Genomic DNA, 20,561 nt, shown 5'->3' with positions numbered 1-20,561 from the left:
ATTACCAAAAATCTTCAAATACTCTATGTATATAAAGTGAAAAGTACGAAGTTTTGAAAAAGGAATAAATGTCAATAAAAATAATAAATAAAATTGGCCCAAGAATACTACTTTGTGGAACTTTTGAGGGCGCTATAAATTCTCTATTTCAATAAATAGCCATTGTTTCGAAAGATAAGATTTTACCCAAGCCAAAAAAATAAAGCGGAAGCCGATACATTCAGGTTTATGGTATGCATTAAAATTGCATGTGATGCTCTATCAAAGGCTTTCGGGTAATCTGCATAGATGGTGTAAAATTTAAAACCACATTTAAATTCAGAAATACAATACATTATTCAGAGAAAATGGTTAAGTTTGTGACAGTAGAACGTCTGAAACAACAGGGTTTGTTACGTCTCTTTAACTGCCTGCTACAAAAGCTCGTGCCCACTACCCGATTTAGAAATAGAGTGAACAGAAGCGATCTTTCACTGGGTAATAAAAAAACCTGAAGAAAGAGATAGGTTAAATATCAAATGTAAAGGCACGCAAAGAGGAAATTGATATTGCTTGAGAAAATTAGATCAAAGACCGTCAAATTACAGAACTTAGGAATTTGAACCAAAATGGTAAATTTCACCGAAAAAGTTTCAAAAAATAAAAATTCTGTGATCTGGAAAGGCGCCGATATGTCCGAAAAATTTAGTACAGGGTGCGCCATCTTTTATGTCGGTATAGAAACATTGAATAACTTTGAAAAAGAAACTTCTGATTTGTATAAGTGAGTTATTTTTATTGGTTTGGTTATTTACAATTTATTAAAACTATTTTTTGAATACAATATCAATCAAGTGGCCACCTTTATTTGCAATCACAAACTGCGATCTTTTTTCTGCGCTTGTCACTACCTTGTCAAGCATTTCTGGTTTTATAGCGTCGATTTCGGTTGTCTCGGTGTAATGCGATCCATGGTTGAAATTGTACTGAATTGACGTATCGTAAACATGTATGTTGAAGTCAATCGATGGTAAATGACAAAGTTATTCAGTGTTTACATACCGACATAAAATATGGCGCACCCTTATATTGTCAAGAGTGAGGCAGAGTTGTTTGACTTGTTGTCTTTGATGGCCTAACTATCTATTTATCGTCAATATCACTTTTCACAAAAGTCTTTAGACCCTAGAAGTTTTTTATGCCATCCACTTTACAGACGAACAGAGACCCAAAATCTAAAGATTCCAGACTGACGGACGTATAAACAGTCTCATCATCCACTATGACGTTTGACTCGAAGCAGTCTGCAAAAAAATTTGCAAAATCAGACAGTGATTGTGAAAACAACCATTGAAATTCACACAGGTTGGAATATTGGTACAACTCTTTTTTGAACGAATGTATTTCTAAAGCTGTGAGGTTTTATTTAAGTTGAATTTCAAATCCGCAAATATACTAGTCATATATAAAATAATCGAGAACATTGGACTGATTCATACATATAATAAATATATTTATTCTTTAAATTTAAATTGACACAAATAAAGTTAATAATTAAGTAGAGAAATAAGTTCGTTATATTTGTACCTCCGTAAGGTATTTGTGTTCAACTAATGAAGTTATAAATAAAAAATTTAAGTTCATTTTCAACTTGAATTCTATGCAAAATCAGTTTTTTGGCAACATTTTTCTCTCATGGCAACAAGCAATCTGCATATATTCGTACATATAAACATATGTATGTGTGTGTGAATGGACGTAAGCTTCTAATCAACTATGTATTACATAGATTCCATTATTTCAGATATCTCTGATAATGCAAATTTCGACAATCTCTCGTTGCTTTCAAGCGTTGACAGTATAACAGCATAGCAAGAGAGGGGTTCAGAAAGCGCCGTTAGCCTAAAAGCGTCACATTTGAAATCAAAACAAATACATAACAAATACATGACATTGAGAGCTAGATACGAAAGTGGTGGCTACTGCAGAGACAACATGTGTAACCCTCACTGAATAGAGGCAAAAATAAAACAAAAAAATAACATAGAAATAAAAATCAAATAATGACGGTCATCAAACTTACTCATTCTAACATCTGAATGACTGAGAGGCTTGTTTTATGTTTACGCTCTCGTCATTGTCATTTCCGCCGGTTGCCATAGTAATAGTGACATACTGCTGCCAACATGACTGTCATTGCGAAAAAATTGAACTTGAAATTCATCAGTATTTATTATAACACCAAAAAAGTATTTTATGACATTGACAGATTTCCTTCCACTGTGCTCTTCTCCAACAAACATCAATAAAAACTATATGAAGGAAATTAAAAACGAAATAAAGAAATTAATAAATTAATTTCACATATAAGATATAGCAATCGGTGAGCATTCATGTGTGTGAAAGTAATCCTTACCAATTGGCACCTCTGTTAAAAATTATAACTACATATAAATACTTAGTGTAGCATACTTTCAGGAGGTCCACGGTTCGGTGCTGAAGGCATAAGAAATTGCGTCGTTAGACATTTGCTCGCTCTCTCTCTCTCTCTCGTTTTCACCTATAAAAATGAACACACTGACCACTTTTTTAAGCCCGCTGCCTTTTTAATACTGCTCTCACATACAAGCTCTCTTTCAAGCGCCTCCATAAATATGTCTACGAGTATTTCTTGCGCCTGTTTTCTAAACAATTACAACTACTGCATATAAGAATTTGTTTACACAACATTGTTCTGGCAACAATGAAAATTGAGAGTGAAAGCGTACATGCATACGAGTGAGGCCATACCCGTTCTACTATTCTTTTTCGCCCCTATTTCTTTGCCTGCTGAACCCGGCATTGACTATTTGGAATTGATGAATTTCATACTTTCTATATGACCGTATATTTCTAATGAGTACCTGCAAAAAGGCACCTCATACATATTTCTGTTGTTGTAGGCATCAGCAATAACGGATAAATGTTGATATCTACAGATTAGCTGCATTTAACATGTATTTCTGAAATTCTACTGCTGGTGTCCTATGATAACAGAATATTTTCAGCCATAGTTTCAGAATATCTTTCCATTTCGTCTCTTTTCATATAGCTTTTCTCTTTCTTTTAATTTAACCTTAAGCGAGTTATTATTTGACCAAGGCACATGAAAGCAATTCTCAGAAGACTTATGAAACAATTTTTACTTAGTTCACACCATTGGCAGACAGTACTTCATCGAAACCTAAAACTTCTGCAGAAAATAGAGTCTCTGAAGTACTTAAATGAAGTCTGGTTAAAATTCCGTATACATATTTGTTTAAAAATCTAGATTCTATCTGGATTTTGTGTGATAACAACGGTCCCATTTGTTTGGGTTTGTAAGGGGAGGGTTAGCAATTATATTTGTGAGATCGATACTATTCTGTGGCTTTAATTGGTCCTCCAGTAGATGTTACACTATTGAGGGGGTGAAATCAGAGCGTAGCATAAGCTGGAAAACTGTGGGGGTTCCCAGGAAAATTAGAGTCTTTCGCTACACTTTTTCACTTTTAGTGGAAAGAGCTTTAAATAAGTCTTACTGGTTACGTAAATGGTCAACTCGGTTGCATTTTGTGTGAATGTTCTTTCTTGGGCAGACAAAAACTTCTATCCTAGAGGTATCTGCCAAAGACATTTCGCTTAGTTTCTAACGTCAAAGGTAACGTCAAAGGTGAAGGGACTATTATCGTACTATCTAGTTAAGGATTACTTCTAGCTATAATAAACCTTGCAGGTAATAGATGACCTGCCTTTTGGTAGCAAGATTCTGCTTAAACTCCATAAACTAAAAAACTGTAGCTCACTTGACTAAATACTCCTAAGCTGATCTAAATATTACAATTTTTGATATTTTGAGGAACGCCTTAGCCAAGTCAGTTTGTGTTTGACTACCACTCGTTTGCCTCGCGTTCGAAACATGAAATTATAAAAAAGTTTTTTTATTAGCTGTCGCCTCTCAGCAGGCAATGGCAAACTTCTCTGTGTATTTCTGCCTTGAAAAAGCTTCTCATAAAAGCTATCTGCCCTTCAGAGGCAGGTGTCCTATTTGTGAAACAACAGACACACACCAAAAATTCTCTTAGTTGAAACTTTGATGACTATATTCGTAGTTGAGAATTCAGGCCCTTCATTTTTAATCTCTGGGCACTTACATACTACTACTTCAACTCAGAAGGTATAGCAGATAGAATAGATTGTAAAGGATTGTAGATGTTCCCTCAGTATAATTGCAACTCCATTCTGTAACTCTTCTCGATCAAGTTTTTCTATTTAGATTGTCGATTTGTCGTAATAATGACTTTTAAACGCCTTGACTCCCACTTTCGGATTTTCCGTAAGAAAAATAGCTACATATGTCGATTCTATGCACAACTGTTGGCTAATCAGCTATTGTTCTCCATTTTAAGTACTATAATACTTTAGTGAATGGGTTTTTGTAAACAAATGAATGAATGTTTCTCGCTTACGAGTACTCTTCTCACGTGCCGTTTACATGGTGACAATCATATCAGTGTTAAAATATATCATTCCATAAAATCAGGGACTTGAAATTCTGTCGAATAAGCGGCGCCATAGATCTACTGGTTGAGTGAACAAGGCGCAACTCTTATTTTTAGTTGAAGGTCAGGATAAAGAGTCAAAAAGGATTACTAAAGAAGCCGCTAAGTCAGCGTATAATTTCTTTATAGGGTATACAAAAACCATTGAAAGGCAATTTGAAAGTAATAAATGATATATGTAGGTATGTATGAATATTTATATGTAATTTTACTGTTTACCACTAATTTTATGGTTTGAAATGCATTTTATTGTCCAGTATAGTCCCCTTGAGCATCAATACACTTGTTTCAACGAGATTCCAATTTACGAATTCCATCCCTCAAGCCAGAATCCAGAAGCGCTGCAAAATACGCTTCCACAGCTGTTATGACCTCATCATTGAGGTCATGAGAAACGCTTTCCAGATGGATGGAAGTCGTTAGGAGGCAAATCTGGTGAATATGGTGGATGCTCTTACACTTCCAACTTTAGTTCATTGATTTTAGCCATTGTCAAAATGCTCTTGCGGCATTGTTCTGGTGAAAAAGATTTGTATTCTTTTGCAAACTGGGTCTTTTTCACGATTTTTTTCCTTCAGCTGATCTAAACGGTTACGATAATATTCAGAATTTATTATTTTACCAGTTTGCAAGTAATCCACAAACAAAATTCCTTTAACATTCCAAAAACTTGATGCTAAAACCTTCTTGGCCGATTTATGGCCACGAACTCGTTTCGCAGTCAAAGAACCTGGTTGACACCACTCTTTAGCCTCTTGTTTTGATTTGATATACCTAAGTTTCATCCATAGTGATATCTCATCCATATTTCAGTCTCTCGATGATTTTCCAATATGATATTCTGTATTTTTCTATGATTTCTGGTGTTGCTGTTGTTTTTGGTCGTCCTTGACGTGGATCATTTTCAAAGCTTGTCCGGCAACCCACCTTTCGTCTTTGTGATGACTGAAAGCCCTTATACACGCTCAACGTTCGTTCACAAATTTCCGTTGCTTTTAAGCCTCCCAAAAATAAAAGTTCAATCACTGCCGATAATTGATTTTTTCCATTGTAGTAAGTATCCTGTAAACAAGTAATGAAATGACAGATTGAACAACATAACAACAAAAATGTCTTCTTTTATCGAACCGCAAAATTTATTGAACAACTAAGTATTATATCAGTTTTAAGTTTTTACAATAATTTTTTTATTTTTAAAACTTTCAAAATTATATTCGTTATTGTTATAATAAAACAGGTTAAGTTTAATTGAAAATAATATAATTCATTTGTTGGAAGATTAGCAATAAACTCATAGCTGGCAGACACAAATGTTTTTCTAGTAAGTTTATTAAATTTCATCGTTTACCGCGATCAATCGACAATATTGATATGACGTCATTGGCATCGATCGGTTTTTTTTGAGTTTGGAAATCTATATATTTAACAATTTACTTATGTTATTGCTTACTCTTTCAATTGCGAGCTCGGTGTTCTCATAACTCTCACTGGTATAAAGAGCTAAAAAGCTAGTTGTTTGCCTTGCCTCGTGTGATTACCGAAAATGTGAAATTGTAACCGTATATAAAATAAATAAAAAATAATAATGGTCCGTACACTTCTGTTAGGTGCTTGGCCGAGTTCCTCCACCTATTTCTGGTGTCTGGTTTGATGTTCTTCAACAAATGGAGGGACCTACAGTTTTAAGCCGACTTCGAACGGTAAATATTTTTATGAGGAGATTTTTCATCTCAGAAACACACTCGTAGGTTTGTCATTGCCTGCTGAGGGGCGACCGAAATTTGAGATGAACTTTTTCTATTATTCATAGAAGTGTGGTGTAAATTGTCACGAATTGGCTCGATTTAAAATTCGTGACATGGAAAGTTTTGTTATTAGCACGAATGTGGACTTCAAGGGTGGCAACATCAAAATGCGTTATTCATTGATTTTTGAATTTTCAGAAGCTTTCCGAATTTCCTGAATTTTCGTATTGGTGATCAAAGGACACATTTGGCATCAATTTTTTGAAGATAAATTTTCATACATCGATAATATTCAATAATTAACTGCCACTATTAATTAATATTATTTAGTGCGTGTTATGAGACAATGAAGAGAACGTTCAATAGGAGCATTACGAGCAGAATTTGTATTGAGCTAAATTAAATAGGAAGGAAGAGCGTTACGAAGAATTCTGGAAGTTGTTAGAAAATTAATACTTTGAAGCAGAAATGGGCAATCAATGCCCCCTTTAATAATATTAAATTGAATACAAAAAATATATATACATACATATATACTGTATATACTAGTTGCAATTGCACAACGCTTTAAATAAAAAAGCAAAAGCAGGCATTAAATGCAGGTTCGCATCTGTCTGATATAAAGACTTTTGCTCAAAAGTAGGCTGTGCCCCCTATTTTTGAAAACAAAAACTTTATTAAATCGGACTTAATTTTTTCTGAAGGCTTTAAATATCAAGTTAGAGCTTTCTAGTAGTTTTAACAGCTTTAAAAATATGGTAAAAAATACCGTCTTACCGTATTTATTGGTGGATTTCGTTCATATTAACACTTTTTATTAATCCTCATCAAGGAAGTCAAATTTGAAGTTTTGAGCTACATTTTACTGTTTGTTTTTGCCTTTCAGGTCAATGTATGAGAGCCGGTTCTATGCGAGCGGAACGACTCGGACTTATAACCGGCCATGGGTTGTTACTTCAGCAGCATTTTCAAATAACGTATTAAGTATATAGTAATAACAACAATAACACCAATTCCATTAATAACACTAATTATAATCATAATAATAACAAAAACAACAAAGCAATGTGCAAAGTATTATGATTGAGGCTTTTAGAAAACACTTTGGAGGGAAATCCAATCATTTCTTTAACAAACGATAGTTCGCTTAGTTCAAATGCTTATTTTTGTACTTGTTGTGTACTTTTTTCCAAAAAATGCCCTTATCTTTGAAGCTTCTATTTCCTTTCTTTTGCTTTCTGAGGAATGCCTAAAAATTAAATTTGAAAAAGGCGAGCCAAGAAGCAAGAGAATGGTAACTCCGAAACAGAGACAGAGATAGCTAGTCCTGGGAGAATTTTTCAGGTTCTTTCGCAAGCCTGAAAATATTCTCCAGTTTGAGAGAACGAATATTACTCATTCTTACAGATAAAATGCTCAGTGCTATCTGGTTTCTCTAAACAAGATAGGCAAATTGGGTAATAATCCTGTAATAATACCGGCCGTCAATCAAACGTCTTTTCTTCCAAGTTTTAGAAGAAAGTTCGACAGTTTTCTGTTCGAGATTTTCACAAAACACTTTGCAGTTCTGCAGCATTCAAGACCGGACCATCGCTCTTTATGTAAATTGAATACGTAATCGATGATCCAATTCATGATTACCTTAGAACTGATTCCGATTATTGGCTCTGGTCCCTGTGGGGTAACCGCTGATCCGCAGTTGGCCATGAATGTCTGGGAGAACCTTGAATTTGCCTCTCATTCCTGAGGTGTCCATCTCTCGTAGCAAAACGATCCAGTTTTTTAATGAGACATGTGCTTCGAATTTTTAATTCAGTCGTGCTTAGATCTCAACAATCCTAACTTTATTTATATAAGAAAATAAGTGTTTTATCGAAGAATGTAGAGCAAGTAACTGTAACTATTATACTTTATGGCGGGTTTTCGCATTCGAAGAGCTCTACTTAAAGTACGAATATACACTCACAGCAATTCATGTAAGTGTATACCTACATATGTATATAGGTTTATTTATATTTGAATTATTTTTTAGGAAGTATTTGCAAAAAAGTTAGTAACTAAAATGAATTTAACAATTTCTTCTCTACTCATGAGTAGAGCTACACAGAGTGCGCTCGCACGCCTAAAAGTAGGTGAGAGCTTGAGCGCAACGCACACATATAAATGAATGTGCACATGCATACACAGAAACACACACACATACATTAATATCTATTGAGAGCAAGCGATAAGCAGAAGCAGTGTAACTGTAACATTTGTAGGTGCGCACTCGTAGGCCCCGAAAATACACATACCATTGACAGTCAGTTTGAGACGGTTGCGGATGACGGTACAAATTTTGAAATACAAGACAAGCGAATACATATATACATACATACCACAGTAGGTATATACTTACTTTGTTGAAAAACTTAAGCAAAAAAACAAATTGTTGATTAATAAAAAAGTAAGAAATAAGGAGCTGGCAATAAAAAAGTCAAATGAAATGAAGTAGCTACTTAAATAAAAATTAACACAAAAACTTATTTAAAGGGGAATGAATTTTCATGTTAATGCAAAGCAATTGAATAGTGATGCGAAAGTGATATCGAAAAAATTGCAATTATTTATTTTGAAGTGCAAAATCGTTAACAAAATAAATTGTCTTGCAGACAACAGGGTTTTGTAATGGTGTGCGAAAACTATTAGTGAAATTATCTTACAGTTGGTGAAAATTAAAACTATTGAAATAAAATTGTTGGTCCTTTTTGTGTTCAGTGGTTACATAAATTTCAGCCGTTCTACTAATTTTCGTTTGACGCCAAACGACGCAGTAACGTTTGAGCTTTCATTGCCTGCTGTTCAGTCGTAGTTGCTGTCGTTGTCGTTGTCATCATCCTCGCTGTCGTTCTTAACGGTCGCTTCCAAGTAGCCGTATTGTGCACGCTATTGCGTTCCTCACAGTATATATATAAATATTTGCAACCTACCCCTTGTGTGGCAAAACTGACCGTATCACTTGTAAGCGCCCATTCCAGATATTTGTATGAAATTGTATCGCTCTTAGCGTTGTTGATGTTGTTGTTATTGTAAATTTTGTGCACGAAACTCAAATAAGTAAACAAAAAATCCAATAATCTAACACCAAAGCAGACGTCTCCCCACACTTCAGAAGCATATTCGTACTCGTATGTACTTGTATATAAATTTTTAGAAAATATTCGATGATGTTTTTGAGAAAAATTGAAATCGTGTGTAATTACTCTAAGCATTGACACAAAAAAAAAATAGTAACTATTGGAAAGTGAGTAAATTACTGTGCGTAAACATTACTCACCAAATCTAAGTCAATTATAGTGTTAAAATTTGTTGCTCCGGTGTGTTGTGTATACCACGCGGAATATTCGAAAATTATGTGAATACGAAGTTTATTTATGTCTATGAGATATTGGAAAAAAAATTGATTTTAAAGTGTGGTGCTTTGGACGTAAAATAAAAATATTCACTGCAATACTAGTACATCTATTTATCTGGAAAAAAATCGGCATATTAAACAGCTCTTTGGCGGACAGGGCGTATGAGTTATTTTGAAATAGGCAATTAAAGTAAACAATAAAATTAATTATTATTGCAATAATTGCCACCAAATACTTACTAACGTGGCCGAAAGACAACAACTAACCAAACAAACGAGTTCAACAACAATTCCAGCATAAACAATGTAAGTACTTTTAAATTTCTAAAATGCCGGAGATCATCTGTGCTAGAGTTAAATTCAAAAGTTTTGCAGAAATTTTTGTAAAAAAAAATAAAATAAATAACCTATAAAAACTATAAGGCATTTTTTACACAGAATCAAACATACGTTATTTTTAATTTATATAGTGAAAGCATAGGCATGTGATTACTAAATGGACGCGTTCTATTGCATTTTATGAAAGGTTGAGGTGGAAAGAAGTGATTGGGAAGAAGGCACGTCAATAGGAAATTCAGACGTTTAGAAAAGTATGGTGGCAAGTTTGAATCATGAAAATACATCCAGCCCAAAACAGCACGATATGACATGATGCCACTCGAAATACCTACTGATTTCCTTTGGCTTAAGGAATGTAAATTTACCTAAAGTAATCAGACAAAATTTAAGGCATAAGGCTAGTTTAATTTAGTTGTCAGTTTCTAAAAGTAATTTTGAGGTTACAAATGCAAATTTAATAAATAAATAAATTGTTTAAAAAAAAGCTTACAAACGTAAATACATTTCTTTACGAATAATTATATACTTTATAAATAATTTAATAATTTTTTTATACACCCAACAAACACGGAAATACCACCAGTTCACCAAAAAGATTTTTACCCGAATGCATGAATCCCAAAAAACAAACAAAAAAAATTAATTCTAAGTAAAACATAACTCCTGTAAGAGTGTCTTATGAAATAAAGTTTTTTCTTTTAATACGCAAATATATTCCCTGAAACGATCCAATAAGTATATTTTAGAAACCAAGTCCAACTGGAACAACCTTTTCTTACTCATGATTCTGACTTACACATACGTAGACCGTGCATTCAAATTCTAACGTAACCTGTTTGGGTCTTGAGTAGCTGCATATCAAGCATTGTAACATTGTAAAAACCAACAGTTGACCATTTCTAACATCCAGTTTGCCAGAAAAATGTTTTGACATTCTAAGATATTCCACTTCTTCAACTAAAACCATCGCTTCTTATAGAATTTGCAGTCTTTCAAAACTATTTCATTAACTTACTTAGGTAACAGTACATCGTAACGGTAAAATTTTTGAATCCACCAAAACCAACAGGCACAAAAATTCAAAAATAGAATAAATGTTGCTCTCAGCTGTCAAGAAAGTGATTTTACATATCTATTTTCGGCATCGTTTGCCGTCATAAAGTGCTCGTGCAGTGATTCTTTGATCAAAATATTTAATCTTACATAAAGTATAAAGAACGCAAAAATGTTTGCAACATGAAAAAGCATGCAACAGTTATCAGAAATCTTATATTTTACTCGACAAACTATTAATAACATAATAAATCGTGCATAAAATGAAAGTAGGCTGGAGGCAAAAATATGCAAATGGAAATCCACGGAAAATATCTGACCGCGTCGAACTTATTTTGCAAAAAGAAAAGTAACTAAAAACCCTCAAATTTCGAAGAGAAATCTTGCTAATGATCTTAGAGATGAGTGAGGTGTCGAAACAGTCATGTTTTGCAAAAGCACAATTATACTTCGCGATTTGCTCGAAAGAAGCCTTTCCTCTCTGCACAGCATAATGAAAAGTGGTGGTCGTTAAAACCTATCTATCTCAACTAGGTAGCTGCTGGGATGATGTGATATTCTGCGATGGGACTCAAAGCATGCTGTATTACAACGATGGGCCAAATAGATTGTAAAAGCAGCCATTAAAGGCACTGGAAGACGGAATATTACATGGACAGTTAAATGGGTGATTTGGTGCTTGTAGAAGTTAAGATGGATGGACGACAATATTTGGTTTAAATTCTATAGGGCAACGATCCAAAAGATAAAGCTCATATGGTCAGAATTGCGGTATAGTATTGCAGTTAAGTATTGGATACATCAGCCCAAAGCTCGGTTGTTAATCCAATAGAAAATTTTGGGAATATTTAAAGAAAAAAGTTGCAAAACACACCCAAAAAGTCAAGTAGAGCTCAAAAACGTTATTTTCGAGGAATGGCAAAAGGCGCCCCAGTACTATAATGTTCAAAAATTGAGCATTAGCAGACTGCAAGGTGTTATAGATGCTCGACGTAGTCATACAAAGTACTGAATCACATTTCATTTTTTTAAATATATTAATTAAGGATATAAACTGCAAATGTAGAAATGCTTTCCTGAAAGCTGTGTTTGGAGTGTTTTTGGTTTTGTTTTTTTATTTTTGTGTTATATTATTTTAAACGGAATAACTCTATTTTTTTTACTATTGTGGGACACATACCAAAATTTACCATATGTCACAAGAATTTTTTACACGGCTTTCCAAAGAATATATCTTCCGCGTAAGAAAAGGTTTTGTTGTGCAGGGTGGCAAAAAACAAAAAAAAAGAAACAAAAAAAATTAATCTTCCAGTTAGTTTTTGAAAAACTTTTTTACTAAATAAAAGAAATTATTTTGAATTATGGAAATCATTATTTTGACTTTCACGCATTTGGCTAACCATTGCTTTAATACTCCAAATTATTATTGGAAGCTTATCTGAAACTCCTCGCTTTGAGAAGATTGCCAGTTTGCTTATAAATTATGTTTTTACCAATATTTTTGTTCCTTATTCATAGCTTTTTGAAATATTTGGCCTATACCTTCTAAAACTTGCGATTAATGTTAGAATTTTTTCATCTTGAAATTTGTAGCTCAACCTGAGGTGCACCAACAGCCAGATATAAATTAGTACTTTTGTCCGAAAAAATTTACATTGAATTTCCTTAAAAGGTGGTTTTTTACATTTTTAAGAATTTCTACAACTAATTCATTAAACTATGCAACAAAATGAAACTTGTTGGCTCGGCATTGAGTGAAATCAATTACAAGTGATATTCTTTTTTCAATAATTTCACTTACTCCCACAATTTCTTGCAACAATAACTGTAATCTCAGTAGTTTCTCTTACAATCCACCCCTTTTTTTAAATTGAAATGAATTGACGAGCATTACATGCCACCTCAGAAATGAAATATAACATCACGACTGAAAAATTTTAATTAACTTGGAGAAAAATTAATAAAATTCAATAAAATTGAACTACTGCGCCATCTAGCATAAAAAAATAAAATGAAAGTTAAACCCTTAGAAATGAATTCTTCATGCCCAACAGGCCTTATATAAGCATTTTCTGAGAATATTTTTCAAAGAAAATCTAATTACATTTAAGGATAACTTCCTTGTTTCAGCTGAACTCAGAAAAAAACAGTAACCTACTATTATTGACACCACAACCATTGCTTGCAATTTGTTTCACTCAACACCGATGTTGGCTGTCGCACTGTACAAAAAAGGAGGCTGACGCATACTCAAAATATTTGACATAAACTTGTGAGGGATAAAAAACTTAATATTTGTATTATATTTTGTGGCTCTTACAGTCAGTAAACATTCTTACTTAGGTGGCCATAACAACCCGTTACCGAGTTACGGCCGACCTCACTAGCTCTCTCCAGGCGCCTCTGCTCCGCGCGCGCCTTCTCCAATTCTGTACACCAAGCGAGCATAGAGTTTCCTCCACCTGGTCTTTCCACCGGAGCAATGGTCTTCCTCTGCGTCGGCTCCCTTGGACTTCGCCCTCGAATACCTTCTTTGCTGGAGCTTCTTCATCCATACGCACGACATGCCCTAGCCATCGCAGGCGTTGGATGGCGATGCGTTGAGCTACGTCAATGTCGGCGTAGAGCTCATACAGCTCGTGGTTCATTCTTGAACGGTAGTCTTCGCCAACGCGCACAGGACCGAAGATCTTACGAAGAACTTTTCTCTCGAACACCCCAAGAGCGGCTGCATCGCTTTGTGACACTACCCATGCCTCTGCGCCATAAAGCAACACGGGTATGATGAGCGTCTTGTAAAGTGTCAGTTTGGTCATGCGAGAGAGGGCTCGACTACTCAATTGCTTACTTAGCCCATAGTAACACTTATTAGCAAGAGTGATTCTCCGTTTGAAGTAAACATTCTATTTAACAGTAATCGGCAGCATTCGGACAGCATTCACAGTGATTCAAAACTTAGTGTGGTGACAATAAATCGCTACGTTATATTTTTTTTAAGAGCTTTAAGAATTGCTTGGTAGGCTGAACATTTTTGTTCGTGACTACTTTGACTTCATATGCAGTACAGAACGTCCTGTATATAAACTCTTATCTAGCTTTAGATGCCTTATTATTATTAGGGACGAATGGTTGTTACGATAAGATCATTGTGACCTTAAGATCTACTGTGCTCTCCCCAAGGGCTTATGGAATGTTCTTTAATATTACCAACCAATGCAAAGTCCTTGGTATTCATCTCGCTGCCCATTATCGCATGCTCTCTCAGGAATCCATTGTCTTTGTGCATCAGTGCAGTGCATTACTCAAGTATGTGTCTGACGTGCTCTATTCTGCAGAATTCGCAGCTCTCGAATGAAGAAACTCCTAGTTTATTCAGGTGATAATTCAGGTTACAGAATTCCTGTGAACAATTTTTGTATAAGTTCATGTTCTCAACTTGTTAGATTGTTCTCAACTTACGATTAATAAGGGAATTTTTATGCGAGTTTTTCGGAAATCTTTTGTCTTTCTTTAATACTAATGTGACCAGGTACCTACTTGATTTCTCTTACCTATTCTGTTCAACTTATTAAGACATCCCATCACCAACTTTGAGGTTACTTCATAAGATCAGAGGACCTTAATAGCAACTTGGCTATCCGATAAGATTGCAATGTTCGGGTTTCGATAGCTGTCCTTGATATTAATACTTCATTATTGCATATATTTCTGCTTGAAAGATAGACATTCGTTTTACGATATCTTAGTCGCGGTCCAAATACACCAACCACGAGACCTTTAATAGTTACTGGCCTCTTCGATTCCCTCGTTATCATTTTTTACGAATTACCGTTCTAAAACTTTATTTAAAGTTAAAATTTTGTTGTATGGTACCCCTCGGAATAACTATTTCAGGTTTTACTTCGTCAGAATATCAACCTCCATATGACTCGTAAGTTCGTGTAAAATAGCGCCGAAATTTAATAAAATTTCTCTTGTTTCTGTGTAATTTTTTATTAGTTCTAATATATAATAATTTGTTTAGTTTTTTATTAGTATTTCATAAAAAAATGCGTTAAATATGCATTAATCTTTTTTAGCAAATCAGAGCAGACCTTCGTACCCAAAACCTGCGAAAGCAAAATATTATCAAACAAATCACAGTGCAATATCCAAACAACATAGGTGTGCAAAATTAATTAAAAAACTATATCCGAATTGTTTTTCTTGCATGTATAGAATAAATAAAAAAACCCACTCTATGGTAATGAACACAAAACAAAAAAAACGGCTATTTAATTTGTTTTTTGTGCATTTCTGTTCAAATCCACGCGATTTTTGAGGCAGTGATGTGTTTAGAAAGCAAATATTAACCAACAACTTGATAATTTGCTTCCGAATTTTGCTTATGAATTTTGAGTACATACATACATATTAAGATTTATTCAAGTTTAAAATTATATTTGGGAAAAAACTGAGCTCATCCATTATATGCGAAAATCGGAGGAAACCACCTTTAATGGAAATGAATTTATACTTCATTTTATATACGAGCTAAGATTTCAAGTTTAATCACATTTGATTCATTATTAGCATATGTTTAAGAAGTAGTAAATTACCACCTTACCAGACCCAGTCTTACTCTCAATCAAGGCAATAATTCGGACATTTTGCTACAGAGTTCATGCCAAGTGTGCCCTTTACTAATGACAATTTTCTTCAGAGACACCTTGAACTATCTGTTCTGATCGCAGCTTTACTTTCCACCTCAAATAGTGGCCGAGGCAGCACGCAAACACCTTTTGGTGCAATTTGTTCCAAAGGAAAAAAAACGACTATCAAAATATCGCTGTTTAGTGCGTTGGTTCTACGTATCGTAAGTTGGTATTTGATTTTCTTCTAATTTAGAATATCATTATATTAAACTGAAATACGTTGCATATCAATATTTATATAAAATCTATAAAAAACAAATTTTGTAAGTGCTTTGAAAATCCCTGGAAAATTCAGGAACCCAACCCGAATTACTTTCAAAACAAGGGCCAAAAACTAGTCATCCGCCCTTTATATGGTTGTGCACGCTTGATAATTGGAGAGTGTCTCGAAAATTTATGTCCCTATGTGACACCTGTGAAAAAAACATAAAAAGAAAAATGTCTGTTTATTCATATTTACATTAGAGTTACTTGTGGCTCACTACCTCAATACTGGCTCTTCAGCTGCATGACTTTTAGCTTTTATGAAATTTAACTTTTGCCATTTATTACAATTAGTAACATTGTGCTAGAAGAAAAAGGAAAAAAAGGCACGAAATAAAGTAATTAAAACCGGGGGAAAATTAATTGTCCTCACTTTGAAGAAAAAGTATTCAGTACTCTTAATTAAATTTTGCAGAGTCCTCCAAATCCTTACACTTCTATACTTTGCTTCAAGTTCTTGCTCATGCAACATAAATTTATGTACACACCTGCACATTAATATGTAAGTATGTAAATATGTATTAGTTAGCTACACTTAAAGTACTTCCCTACAGCTGGAAAACTTAATAACCTTGGCATTTCTAACTTGCCGTTGGCAATAAGTCGACTTGTCGTCCATGCGCTGCTATAAAGAATGGGTACTTTAATCTTCTCCTTAGCCCATTCACTTGCCTTTCCAATTTGAGTTCAATGTTATCAAGTGAGTCCCTGTAACGACTCCTGTTTTTTAGTTGGGGTTTCTTTCCATTTTGTTCCTGTCAAAGGTATTCCTATTTTGTTGCTTTCTTCTTCACATTGCTGTTGTTGTTTATGTATCGTTCGCTTTTATGTTGGAACTCTCTTTACGCCTACGCAACAATTTCCGACAACATTTCTACTTATCAATTCCGACCGATTTTACCTTCTCGCCTTCGTTGAACTTCGTATTTCTGCTCCGTTGTACTTTCAGTTTTTGCACTCATTTTATTTGTGTCCTTTAAGGTTCTGTCTATATACATATATTGGTAAATATGTAGGTATGTATGTACGTGTATACATATTGTATCAGGCTCCGTCTCATTTTCTACAAATTTGCGCACAAGTTTGCCCAAATAGGGGCCAGCTGCTTTTCTGTTTAAGGTACATCACGCCTCACCAATTGGCCCTATTAACCTCAAAAGGCAAATTACATACTTCACATTCCTCACGTATTTCCGTATTGGAAATAATACAACACGTATTCTTATTATTAAGTGATTTGTTTGTGTTATGGATATTTTTGCATTTGCCTCAGTGCTGAGCATCCATCTGTAATTCCACATTACTTCAAGTCAAGCGAAAGCGGCCATTCGATTCCTAGATGCACCACAAAAATGTTTTATGTCCCCTGCCATTTTCAGATGTAATAGAAAACAGTTGAAAATATCAGTTTTATTCCATTTCGATTTAATTTCGTGTAGACAATCCTTAAGAAGAAAAAAAACTGTCTCACTGCTTCGAAAGGGAGACTGTGACAAGCCTTGGAGATACAGCCTTAACAATATCTTCCATATTTTGATTAAAAATTAGCACACACCTTCTATAAAATCATCGAAGTATTTCTGTAGGCAAGATTTTTATGGTAGGAGTGGGGAAAGCTAGTCTTTGAGCTAACTGTTCTATTTCTTCTCTTTCAAATAGGCGACACGTACTTAGGTACCCAAAAAGTAGTGCAGTAGGCCCAGATACGGCATGCGGTTACCAAAGCAACAAAGGTCACGGGTATGCTAAGTAGATTAATGACAAACATCGGTGGGCCAACACAGAGCAAAAGAAAGCTAATTATGGCGGCCACAAGCTCAATTCTCCTGTACGGCAGCGAAGTATGGGGAATTGTGCTAAACTGTAAAGCCAAGCGCAAAGCACTGGAGGCTGTGCTATGAACAGCGGCATTCAGAGTTGCCTTAGCCTACCGCACGGTCTCAGGTGCAGCAATTATTGTGATCAGCGGGCGGATACCCGTCGACCTCATGGTGCGGGAACGAATGGATGCGTTGGACTCCAAGAAAGGACACGACATCAAAACGGAGATGCCAAACCATGCTGCGGGGGCAAAGTAACCAATTCCAAGTGCATATACTGCTAAGCTCTGAGCGATGCTGAACACGTTTTTTAGTTGTAACAGATGAAAGAAATGCTCTGAGGGAGCAGATTGGCGACATTGCAACGAGCAACATAATCAGCAAAATGCTCGAGCGCAGGGACAGTTGGAACGCGGTAAAGAAATACATCGAGAACGTACTACGAAAAAAAATATTGACCTCGATACAGTGCAACAAAGCGAAGCCGCACAGATAGGGACTCAAGAAAACTAGCCTATAGCATGGAAGCTGGCTACAAATATGGTGGACCCAGACGTGGGTGAATAGAATTGGTCCTTTATGGATGCCATTCTGAGCCCTCCCGAAGTAATATAGAAAGCAGTTCCGGGAAGGGTGTCTCTCCAGAAGGAGAGGAGGGATCGTTTTAGCGGCCACACCACACGATGCAGTAGATGACGGTCGCTGTAAGTGCGAAGGCATTTTGAACCCTATCTCACCCACCAAAAAAAAATATATGCTTCTAAAGTTGATGACCACTGTAATTCAATAGCGTATTGGCATCTTAAAGAAAGCACTTGATCGAACTTCATCCAAAATAGTTGCTTTCATTTTAAATTTGGTGAAGCCAAGATGAAACACTATTAACTAAGTCATAAAACAAAGCAAATTTCTGTCGAAAAAACTATCAAAAGTACTAATTTTTTTATGACTCTGACTACCTTTGACCCATTAAAGGCAAGTTGATGGTGAGCCTGGGTTCTAAGTTATCTTTATCAAACATTTCCTTTTTCATTTATTAATTAAACAGTTTGTTCTATTAAATATTTATCGACAGGTTTACCCAGATATTTAAAAACGTAATTGTTTGTGTCATTTCTCATTAATTTGGTTATACGACATGATATCCAAAACTTAACTGTTTTTTAGATGTTAGATTTTAAAGTTTGTTTAAAAAATGTTTAAAAAATATCGACATTTTAATAAATGAAAAAAAAAGTTAGAATGACTTTCGTACATCTACATTTTTGAATAAAATAGTTCTCTGTTAGAGCGACCACTTTTCTTGCATTGCTGCCACTCAGTTTAATCACCCACAGTACAATTTTCATTCCATTACAATTTTATTGCCTTAAAAGTTTTCCTTTTTCTTATCTCACTTGGTGAATTTCAATGCCTAAGGCAACTCTGCCCGCAGATACCAACTTTTATTTACACTCATATTCCTATCCACGTAGCCACTCTAACAGCTCCTGTTATCAGCTGCTGTAACTTTTGGTTTTCATTCACATTTCTCGACTATTATTATCGTTATTTATTTGCGCAAACGCTGCGACTCAACATAGTTCTCTCTTCTCATATGCTGCTCTCCATAGCAGCTTATACTCTCTCTGCTCTAGATTGGTATGTTCTGTTGACTATGACTATGAGATGACAACACAAACGTCGCATAGACAGCTGATGAGCCAGCTAAATACGACGAATGCATGCAACCACAACAATAACAATACTTCTCGTTTGTCCTTGACAAGGTTTCGTGGTGTGTTTGTTGCTGGGTGGACGAGTGTTTGTTTTGGTTTCGCCTCTCTCACACCCTACGTCATTACGCTCACATTAACTCGTTACGCTATGCGATTTGAACATTAGTAGTATTGTTGAGCTAGTGCAAAACACATATAAGCATACTATATATGCTCGAATATGCATGTACGTGTGTGCGTGTACATCTTCAGTAACTGTAGCTGATCAAATGCTTCTATGATTTCTGCCTCGTTCGGTGGCTTATGTGATATTATAGGCATTCATGTATATATTAGTAAAGTGAAAAGCCCAAGCCTTTGGCTAAAAGCAATAAAATTGTTACAAAATTTCTGCTTGCGTGCCGAAAGGTCGTACATTGCCGGGAACTCTCGTATTCGCATGCCAACTCTCTAAGTAGTGTAAAAGTGTCACTTTGGAATTTAGGTCTCATTGGGCAACATATCTACATACACACGTACGCTTTTATCTTGCAGCCGTCTGTCTGGTAATATAATATTTTGTCTTTGCCATTTGCTCTTTCGCAAAGAAAGGGAAGGGACCGCTTTGGTGTTACAATTCACCAAAAACAAATACATATACAATTGTTTGTTTGCATGTATGTGTATATATGGGTACATATGCGCAGATTAATATATATTTCTACAGGTTGTAAGTTGGTATTTAGGTTCTGATATACCACACATCTTTCCGAACAGGAAATTCTTAAATACATCAAACGTTATATGACCAGCAGCCACTGGAGGACTGAGTGATTGTTTAGCGTTAGAGGGAGTAGGGCAACCAATGATGGATCAAATGTTACTGAAATTTCTTGGCGAGATCCTTTATCGGCTTATTGACTTGTTTGAGCTTTATAGCTCATACGGTTTGTGGGCGTACATGAGTGTGATATGGCTATACACCTTCGGACAAAA

General features: G+C 35.1%; 1 protein-coding gene across 7 annotated transcripts in view; it reads left to right on the top strand.

Annotated features, from left to right (window-relative positions):
* Positions 1–20,561, top strand: part of LOC128871753 (uncharacterized) — an 84,788-nt gene that overhangs the window by 11,633 nt on the left and 52,594 nt on the right. For 2 of the 7 annotated variants that reach the window (XM_054113802.1, XM_054113801.1), the window contains exon 1: positions 8,625–10,004. The exons of the other annotated variants lie outside the window; for them this stretch is intronic. The gene's annotated coding sequence lies outside the window, so the exon portion shown is untranslated. Of the gene's footprint in view, positions 1–8,624; positions 10,005–20,561 lie in introns of those variants that run through there. 7 annotated transcript variants of the gene reach the window in all.

The sequence above is a fragment of the Anastrepha ludens genome, chromosome 2 (assembly GCF_028408465.1).
Source record: "Anastrepha ludens isolate Willacy chromosome 2, idAnaLude1.1, whole genome shotgun sequence".
Classification (NCBI taxonomy): Eukaryota; Metazoa; Arthropoda; class Insecta; order Diptera; family Tephritidae; genus Anastrepha; species Anastrepha ludens.
This window is presented reverse-complemented; position numbering and strand designations above follow the sequence as displayed.